Source organism: Myotis davidii, unplaced genomic scaffold (genome assembly GCF_000327345.1).
Source record: "Myotis davidii unplaced genomic scaffold, ASM32734v1 scaffold17, whole genome shotgun sequence".
In the NCBI taxonomy this organism is placed as follows: Eukaryota; Metazoa; Chordata; class Mammalia; order Chiroptera; family Vespertilionidae; genus Myotis; species Myotis davidii.
The window spans coordinates 1,168,195-1,178,120 of record NW_006288624.1 but is presented as its reverse complement, the minus strand read 5'-3'; the positions used below and the strand labels follow the sequence as shown (position 1 = coordinate 1,178,120).

General features: G+C 43.0%; 1 protein-coding gene across 9 annotated transcripts in view; it reads left to right on the top strand.

The window, feature by feature from the left end:
- Positions 1 to 9,926, top strand: part of RGS6 (regulator of G-protein signaling 6) — a 486,920-nt gene that overhangs the window by 516 nt on the left and 476,478 nt on the right. For 7 of the 9 annotated variants that reach the window (XM_006760726.2, XM_006760723.2, XM_006760718.2 and 4 more), the window contains exon 1: positions 2 to 249. The exons of 1 other annotated variant lie outside the window; for it this stretch is intronic. The gene's annotated coding sequence lies outside the window, so the exon portion shown is untranslated. Of the gene's footprint in view, position 1; positions 250 to 388; positions 574 to 9,926 lie in introns of those variants that run through there. One more of the 9 variants, XM_006760719.2, reaches the window with a different exon arrangement.

The window sequence follows — 9,926 nt, the reverse complement described above, 5'->3', positions numbered from 1 at the left end:
TTCGCCGGCCCCGGGCTCCCCTCTCCGCCCGCTGAGTCCCCGCGCTCGCCACCCCGGAAACTCGCCGAGACGAGGCGAGACGCCGGAGAGCAGCGCGGAGACTGACCCAGGCGTCCCCTCCGCCCCCAAGAGGCTGCGGATCCCCGTTTCTCGGGCTTCTCTAGCTTTACCATGGACCTGGCGCCAGCTTGGCTTTAGGACACATTCGGAAGCCGGAGGGGGAGTCCAGGCAATTCTTTGGTTGCTAAGGTAATGGTAGTTGTGACCAAAAATGGGGGAGAAACAAGTGGGGGGGGGAAGGCGTCTTAAAACGGCGTGCCCCCACTCCCACCCCCCAATCCCTATGGGTGGATGTCATTTCATCGCCTGGGTGTGGAGGCTGGTCCGTTTCAGATGCGTGACAAGTGTCGGGGTGTGCGCGCCTGCAGTTTGGGACCGTAGAGGCACGAGCTTACGTAAGTGGCAAGGCGAGCTGGCGTGCGGACTTGTGTGGGATGGGGGCAGGTCCGCACGGAAGGCATGTTCCGGGCTTGGGGTGTGAGGCGCGCACCCACTGGGACCAGAGCGCAGACGGTAGGTGCGTTCGGGGACTCCCAGCCTCCGATGATGTGGTGGCGGCAGTTAGGGCAGCTTTACTTCACAAGCAGACCGTCCGTGAACTTTCCCTCCGAATCAGCTGGCCCGTTTGTGGTTTGGAGGAAAAGCCAGCGAGTGGTAGGGGTGGGTGTCGGGGTGTGGTTTTGGGAACCGCAGCAGAAAGGGAACCCAGGTATTCACTCTTGAGAGGATGAGGACTAAGCTGGTCGCCCGAAGGGACCCTGTATTTACAGTCACTGTCAGGCTGCGTAGCAAGTGGCCCAGAGAGACAGGGAAAGTGACCCAGAAAATTTAATTTTGTTCAGAAGGAAAGCTGCTGTATTTTTTTTAAAAAAATGTGGTGGAGTAGGGAGGAATATTACTTCCTTCTCTCTTGTTGAGAGGAGTGGCATTTCCATGCTACAAACTGAAGATATTTTGGATCTTATTGTTGGCTTGGAATTGTTCCCTGGGTGTTTATCAGTGCTTAGTAGGCACTAGATCTGCAGGGAGTTTCTTCAATATCTTTTAGCAGCCCCAGAGTAAAACTGCCCAAATAAGCAGAATTAGGTAAAGCCTAACCTTGCTCCCTTTTCTCACCAGAGGGGGATGACAGGTGGAAGAAGAAGAACTGGGCTTGTACGTGTCCAAATGTAGTTAGAGACAGAGCTGCTGTATTTTTTTTAGTGTGTGTGTGTGTGTGTGTGTGCGTGTGTGTGTGCGTGTGTGTGCGTGCGTGCTTTGTCCAAAGTGGTAGACAGAAAGGAAGCTGTTAAGGTTTACCTTAATATGTGAAGGTTTTTACAGATCCATGTTCAGAGGCAGATGGGGAATTATATGGAGGGAGCACTGGGGAGTTGGTGAGAAACTTTCTGTGACTTTTTGTATGTTCCTTATGCTACGTGTTCTTCTTATTAACTGATTAATTTTGCAATGGATGGGACTACCCTGTGAAACAAAGCAAGCTGAGGACTGAGGGGAATTTGAGAGGTACTCTTTGGAGGTACACCTTTATAAGCAAAAGCTTCATGCTGAATCGAGAAAACCAAGATGATAGATTCTTTCTGAGTTCTCTGATATTATTGTCAAGCTAAATTGTTGTGTAAATATGGTGATTTTATGTACTATAAACATTGGGGATATATATATATATATATATATATATATATATTCCTCACCCCAATAACTTGTCCTTTCCTGAAAGTGTCTGTAAATTCTAGAAATATCTACTACTGCAAGGTATTTTGAGGACATAGGTAGCCACTGGTGCTTCCTTTTTCATACTCATTACATTGGTTCTTACCTTTGCTTCCCTGTCTCCTTTAAAAAAGTTAAATTAATATTCACTGATATATTGCTGAGAGCTTCAGTAAAACAATGCTAGTTTTTTTTCAAGCGAAAATTTTTTTCTTATCAAGTGAAACATGACATCATTTCTGCTTTTATGGCAGAAAGGTCTCTTTAAATGAGACATTTATTTATTTGTGAATGATTTTGTGGAAGAAGATAGCCAACATAGATATTTTTTAAAATGAGCAAACATTTCTTGTGAAAGAAAAACAATGTGCTAATTGAAGCACAATTGACACTCAATTTTATATTGGTTTCAGGTGTAGAGTGTCATGGTCCAACATTTGTATGCACTGTGCTAGGATCAATAAGTCTCTACAAGGACATTTAGGACAATATAATTTTGCCAGTAATTTTGGATGTCTGATTGACCACAGAGACAGAATTTTATGTGAAAATAGGATCACTCTGTTTTCTTATTTCTCTGATGTTCTCCCAGGCATTTTATCTCTCCAACTCTTTCAACTTTGCCAGGAATTGCTGAACATTCTGTTTTGTGCCAGGGGTTAAACATCAGGGAGATATGAGTAAGGAGCTCTGTGTCACATCAACATTTTTCAAAAGAGATGCTCTCAGAGATGTCAGTGCTGGGATTAATTTTCCTTTAGCCTCACAAGTTAGCTCATCTTAATTCGGAATGCTTTGAACCCAGGAAAGCATTTAACCTCTTCATTTTCAGTGCCAGCTGGAAGGAATATATTTACCAAATTCCATCTTTATTGTAACATATGGCATGATGTAAATAATTACTACACACACACTGTCCTGCTTTATGGAGAGAAATAGGATTACAAAATAAACCTTCATGTTGAGTGACCTGCATGTAACATTTCAACAAACAGTTTTACTTTTTAAAAAATTATTATTACAAAAGTAATATCTAACCCCTGGGGAAAAATTGGAAACTACAAAGAAAGAAAGGACATCTATAGTTCTCCCACAGAAGGTGAACCATTGCATACTACTGTATATATTTTTTCCAAGATTTATTCTGATCACATTATTCATTGGATTTATTTTACTCCTCCCTCCCCGCCCCCCCATCTCCAAATTTCAGATCTTATAGATGAAACTTGGATATGTGTTAAAGGTTTGGAAAATTATTGCTAGTTTTCTGGATGGTTTTGATAGATTGGACTTTAACTTTTGTTAGTGGTCCTTATTTTTAAAGACAATAGTTTCTCTGCTTATGTGTTTTCTTTGAAAAGCAAGATTTTCACTTTGGGTCAGTAATACTTGGGGCTCCCTATAAGACTTAGGGATGAAAGCATCAGAAAAGAAATAGAACATTGGCCATGTTGGGTGGGAGACTTTAGTTCTGGTTTCAATCTCTCCACCAACTCCTCATATGACCTTTGGCCTCTGAACCTGTTTCCTCCACAGACAAATGACACTTTTAGATTTAGCTCAAGAAGCTAACAATATATTTGTTGTTTTCACATTTGATGAGGATCATTTTTGTCTGAAGTGGGTTTTTTAAAACACAGATGGCTGGGGGTCATCCCCAGGGTTTCTGACTCAGTTGGTCTGGAGAGTCCCCAGATAATGTTGACCCTGCTGGTCTGGGGACCACACGGAGAACTAAGTAGTAAGCTCTTGTGGGCAGAAGCACTGTTTTACTTTTCGTTGCATCCACCTGTTCCATGCCAGCAATGTACCTGCCAGTAGGGGCTCAGTAAGCATTGGTTGAATCAATATCAGTTTCTCCATGGGGGAAAAGCTTTCTGAAGTAGTCAAGAGAAAAAAGACCATCATCCAGAATATGAAACTATTAAGTCTGTAATGAGAGTAATAATCAGTCATGAAATGAAGTTCTTCAAACTACAAGAAAAGCAAAAATGCCCACAAGTAGGCAGTTAAAATGCACATTAAACCTAATGAGTTACATTAAATAACAACTCAGAGTACCTGCTTGAGATGTTACAAACCATGAAGCTTATCAAATGCTTCACTGTTGCCTCCCAGAGGCAATTCATTTTCTGCCACATCTACATTCCAGTACAGAAGGGAGGGAGGAAATTCACTATTACCCTAACTACCAAAGCAGCAGCTAAAGAAAGCAATAGTCCAGACAGCACCCCAACACACACACACACACTCTCTCTCTCTCTCTTTCAGCAGAGCAATGCTCACTGGAGCCCACAAACATTCTATGAGATAGGTTACTGAGGAAACTAAGAGAGGGCATTGAGGGGGTGCATTTGATGACTAGGAGAGTCTAGCGGGCTGAAATACCCCTCTTTTGGTCAACCTTCTGTGGCTACTTCGTGTCTAGAAAACAAATCCTTTCTACTTACATGTTAGAAACATAAGCTACAGCCCTTTTTATGTATGGCAACTTAAAAAATATGTGTAAATATCTGAATATGAGCAAAGTAGCTGCTTATGTAACTGAGGCTGCTCAAGTGAGTTGTGGTGGAGACTAGCTGTCTTGGCTTTTCTAGATACTCAGGTAAAGCCGTCAAAGGAAAAGCCATCTTTAGTTTTTGCAGGGAAGAGTTCCCACTAGTGTCGGACTTACCCAGGCTATTTTCTTGCCCAGGGGGCAGTGCATATTAAACAAAGGCTTCTGAGAGGAGTATCCTACAGGAGATGAACTAGTGGTGACACCCCTTGGAAGTAGCTGAGGCTTGTGTATTGCACTGAGACTTGGCCAGCCCCAGGCCCTGACAGAGAACTGTGATCATTGGCTCTTCAGTAGCACAACAGGCACAACCCTGTTAATTGTGTTTTTTGAACCTCAATTTTCTCATCTGTAAAGTGGGAATAATAAAAAAAACGATCCCTTGAGTGCGTATGGCTGTGAGGAGCAAATAGGATACTGTATAGTGTACAGGGCAGAGGGGGCATAGTAACTTGAGGAGATGGACCATGTCATACCATACTATTTGCTAACAATATGGAGAATCAGTTGTTGATTTGAAACCTCAGGAATTCCCTAGGTAAAATCTGAAACCAGCTTCCATACCTGGTGTGCAAAGAAAGACACAGATCATGCCAGGTTGGTAGGTGGCAGACAATAATCAAGGGAATTTACATAGGAGGGTTGGCAACCACAGAGTAGATTTCCACATCCACCCACTAGAACAGGGGTGGGCAAACTTTTTGACTCGAGGGCCACAATGGGTTCTTAAACTGGACCGGAGGGCCGGAACAAAAGCATGGATGGAGTGTTTGTGTGAACTAATATAAATTCAAAGTAAACATCATTACATAAAAGGGTACGGTCTTTTTTTTTTTTTTTTTTTTTTTTTTTAGTTTTATTCATTTCAAATGGGCCGGATCCGGCCCGCGGGCTGTAGTTTGCCCACGGCTGCACTAGAATCTTAAAAGTTTCTATAGAGGCCTTACCAGGGTTCGCTCACATATACAGACCAGATGGTCTCAGCAGCATCTTACAGTCTCAAGGCTGTGTTCTTGAAAATGGTTTTCACTGTGGAAACAGTGGGCAGAAGGATCAATCCAAGGACAGGGAGGGGCCGAGGAGCTCCCAATTGCCAGGATCCAGATCTTGGGTTAACTGGCGGTCACATCCTCTCCACGACCTCCTCCGATAAGAGTCTGCTGGGAAATAAGTATTTCAGGGTAATGGTTTCCCTCTTATTTTTTGTCTGTTCCTGAGGACTTGCTATATCAGCCGAGCATCTGAGGGACTCCTCAGTCCCTGGGAGAACGCTACTCCATAGTTGTAACGTTGGATTAGAGGAGGCTTGTAGAAAGCAAATAGCCCAGACACTATAAGTGGAGAGGGTGGAGCGGCAAAGACCTTCCTCTGTGATAGCCAAAGATGTATGTGTTTCCTGGAGCCTAAAGGCCATTAGTCACGACAGGAAGAGAAGGGGAACATGGGGACTGCTGCTACATGGATATCTCTTATGCCAGATGGTGACCCACACCCGGAACAAGGCCATGTGTTATGTTTTGTCTATACCCTTGGTATCTCTTTCAGTTCTTGGCACATGGTAGGAGATAGTAAATGTTTGCTGAGTTACTGACTTTCAGAGAGACAGCTATGGGAGGGTGAAGATGGGAGAAAGGATGTATTGGTGCAGATGCGTGGACTGCTTCAGGTGTAGGTGTGTGCATGGACCAACTGGGTGCAGGTACAGAGACAGGTACGATTATGGATGCATGGACTGGTCTGAATGTGGGTGCATGGACAGGTATAGTGTGAATGCAAGTGCAAATACTTATAATCTCCATTCTTATTTTTTGCTTGATTTTGCCCAGCTAGATCTACCTCAAACCCTCTTTTGTAATTATACATTAATGTTGGTCTTTCCCACTTGACTGTGGTCTGGTTTTCTTAAAACCATAATTTTGTCTTGCTGTAGCACAAAGCCACATGCGTAGTAAATGCTTGAGAAAAAATTGGTTTTCTAAACAGAAAGTTGCCCAGTCTACACAGCTATGGATCTGTCATATTGCAGTGGACTGATCTAATGAAATAACAGCCAGCATTTATAAAAGTTTTTTTTTTCAGATCAATTCCTTTTAAGAGGAATTAGGTGGTATTGCTCCCATTTTACAGATGAAGAAACCAAACCTGAAAGAGGTGTTCACTCACCTGAGGTTAGATAGTTATTGAGTCGAGACACCAAGATTTAAACTCAGCGTTTACCTGATCCCAAAGTCCCGAGTCTCTCTGATCTATCACAAGGTGGCGAATAGACAGAAACCCTACCCTTGAGATCATTTCAGTTGTCTTGAAGATGATAGAAATAAACTGAAAATTAGCAATAGGGGATATTAAGTGAAAAGAATGTGTGGAATTTTATAAGGCAGATTAGATAGCAAATAGATGACAAAGATAGTAAATACAGTTCAATTCAGAGAGAGAACATTATATAATCAGATCTGGAAGAGACAGACTTTGGGAAATAGAAATTTCATAGTTGAAGAGAGGAAGAACAGCAAGCTTTTCAGGTGAGAGGTATTGATGATAATTGGTTGTTAAACCAATTATTGTTTGCTTTCAGAGTAAGAACTAGTTTTTCTGGAAACATGGGGCCCTCTGTCCCATTTTTGGTAGAGACACTTTCCCCCTTAAAAGCCACGCATGTGTGATGATGAATGGCATCTGGACTGGATTCTAGGGCTGGGAAGCATTAGGGATGGGTGAGAGCTGTGTTAAAGCAAAGAGACTAAGCTGCTCAGTAAGCCCCATTGTTGTCTCACATTTTTAATCATTAGCAACTAATTCCAGTTAGAAAATGTGCAGATCTACATTGTCCAATCCAACCAAACACCTGTTTGAGCTGTGAGTTTTTTTTTTTTTTTTTTTTTTTCTGTTTGCGACCTCTCTAGAAGAAAGACAACAACTGTAAAAATTGTCTGGTGTATTCTTCTCTTAAGCTGCTACGTAAGTGCTACTGTGTTCAGATTCCAAACCAAGCAGGAAGATGCCATTATATTATTTTGCTGACTATACATCCTAAAACAAAGACTGATTCAGCAGCTGGTCAAAATAGAAAGTATGCATTCAGAAAGGATAAATGTATTGATTATATTTTAGATTTTTTTTTTTTTAACTTTGAGAGTGGCAGGTAGTGGGCACTTGGCTGCGAGCTTCTGCCCTTAGGCAGGGGTATGTGACATTAGATGAAATGACTTAACGCACGGAAGGCTGAGAAACTGTGATTGCTTTGAGGGCATTACTGAAAGAGAGAGTGTTCCTGGAAATCTCTGATTTACTCAGGGGAGAGAGGGGAGGGGAGTTCTCACTCCAGGTCACCCCGTTGGTGTAAGGCAGTGGTCGGCAAACTGCGGCCCCTTGAGTGTGGGTGGCTCTTCCACAAAATACCACGTGCGGGCGCACACATACAGTGCGATTGAAACTTCGTGGCCACACTCAAGAGGCCAAAGAGCCGCATGTGGCTCGCGAGCCGCAGTTTGCTGACCACTAGTGTAAGGTCTTCCCCGCTCCCCTCCCTGCTTGTCCACCTTGGTAGGAAGTCCCACTACCGAAGAACTTCTCTGGACGATGATGGTCAGATATGGCTGTTTTCAAGAAGTTTAACATCCGGTGGGGAGGGGGGGGCGGAAGATGGAGAAACAAAATGTGGTAAGACAGACACTTATCGGTGGGATGAGGGAGGGGTTACTTCCCACTGAGGGATTTCATTGAGTGGATGAGTTGGTCACTGGAGGGCCAGTGGGCTTGGTGGCAAGAGTGTGCCTTAGTCATTTCCGTGTAAGTACAAGGACAGAGGTACAAAGGATTTTTAATACACCCCCCGCCCCCCACTGAGAGCCAGGTCCTTAAAAACCTTTCAGGCACAAGAAATCTGTTGATGAACTTAAAACTAATGGGGAAGCAGGGATACGTGAAACAGGGATAGTGTTGCAAGCAAAACGGTTTAATAAATACTTATTAAAGAAAGAAAGAAAACGGAGAACACAAAGCTGATTATAAGTGACATTTACCTCACCTTCTGCTGGTAATAGAGGATGTGCCACAATGAATGTCTAGTTACTTCTTACTGTTTTTCCGGAGATCACGCGCCTGCAGTGAAATACTCACAAGTGGTTTTGTTGTATTGCAGTCAATGCACAATTCTTATGCAAAGAGGCATTTCCCCCACTGTGTCAGGCTCCCGGTCCAAATGGTCAAAGCCTTTTAGACTTTCAGACTGGGAGGGTGACCACTGAGGCCTGGATCTTCCTGTGGCTCAAGGGTAAAGTGGATAAATTTGGGATAAACTTTATATCACTTGCTTGGCATGACCGATTCGGAAGTTCTCAGATATCTCACCCCAATGCGTAGGGTACTTACCTTCTTGCCAAAGTATGCTATCAATTCCAGGTTTTCGTTTCTTTGGCTTCCTTTCGCTTTCAAACGCGTCTCTGAAAAAAACCACTTTCCTTGCCTGTTATCTGCCTTACAACCCCCTCCCCAGCTTAAAAAACAATCTGTTTAATGCCCAGTTTCTTGTATTTTCTAGTTGTCCTTAACAGGAGGGATTAGTTGGCTCTCAATAGTGTATTTGGAGCCCTGGCCAGTTTGGCTCAGTGGATAGAGCATCGACTGCAGACTGAAGGGCCCCAGGTTTGATTCCAGTCAAGGGCACGTACCTCTGTGCAGGCTCCATCCCAGGCGCTGGTTGGGGAATGTGCAGGAGGCAACCAATTGATGTATCTCTCACATCGATGTTTCCACTCTCTCTAAATATCAGTGGAAAAATATCCTTGGGTGAAGATTAACAACAACAAGAACACAAATAAAAGTGTATTTGGAAATAGATCAGTTTGAGTTGGGTTTTGGTTATTGGGAATTCTTGGTGGGAGAAAGTTTCCTGTGGTTGAGATGGGTCATGTTGTTAGTTATATGAAGATGAACAGCGATTGACAAGATTAGAAATACAAATTACAGCCAGTCTATTGAGGAACTTAAATGTCACATAGATGATGATGATGGTTGGTGATGATGATTATCATGATGGTGATGATGGGGATTCGGGGCTCTCAAGGATGTGGACAAAAACAAAAAACAAAACAAAACAAAACAACTTATAACTAAAGTAAAATTCAAACCAACTGAAGCAAAAAGGAATTTATCTGACTCATGTATCTGGGAATTCAGGCATGGCCAGATCCAGGGACATAAATGCTATCTCAGCATTCTTACTTGATACCTTATCATCTTGACTTCCTTCTTCTGTAACACTAGAGAAAACGTATATGGTCATTCATATTTCTACTGTTACATCCTTTCAACACAGGGAAGGGATGTTTTTACTTAGAGTGTCCTTATCTCAGTCTCAGGGAAGGACCCTGATTAGTCCTGATTAGAGTCTTATGTCTACCTCAATGCAATCAATGTGTCTAGTGATACAGCATATTCTGGCCAGGATAGTTCACAGGCTCACCTTTCCCTATCAGAGGAAGCAAGTTTGATAGCAAGAGAATATATTGGGCAATCAGAAACAGTAACTGCATCCATCTGCTAAACTGGCCGAAGGACTTTGGGTTTTGTTTGCTGGGCAGTGCAAATATTAAGA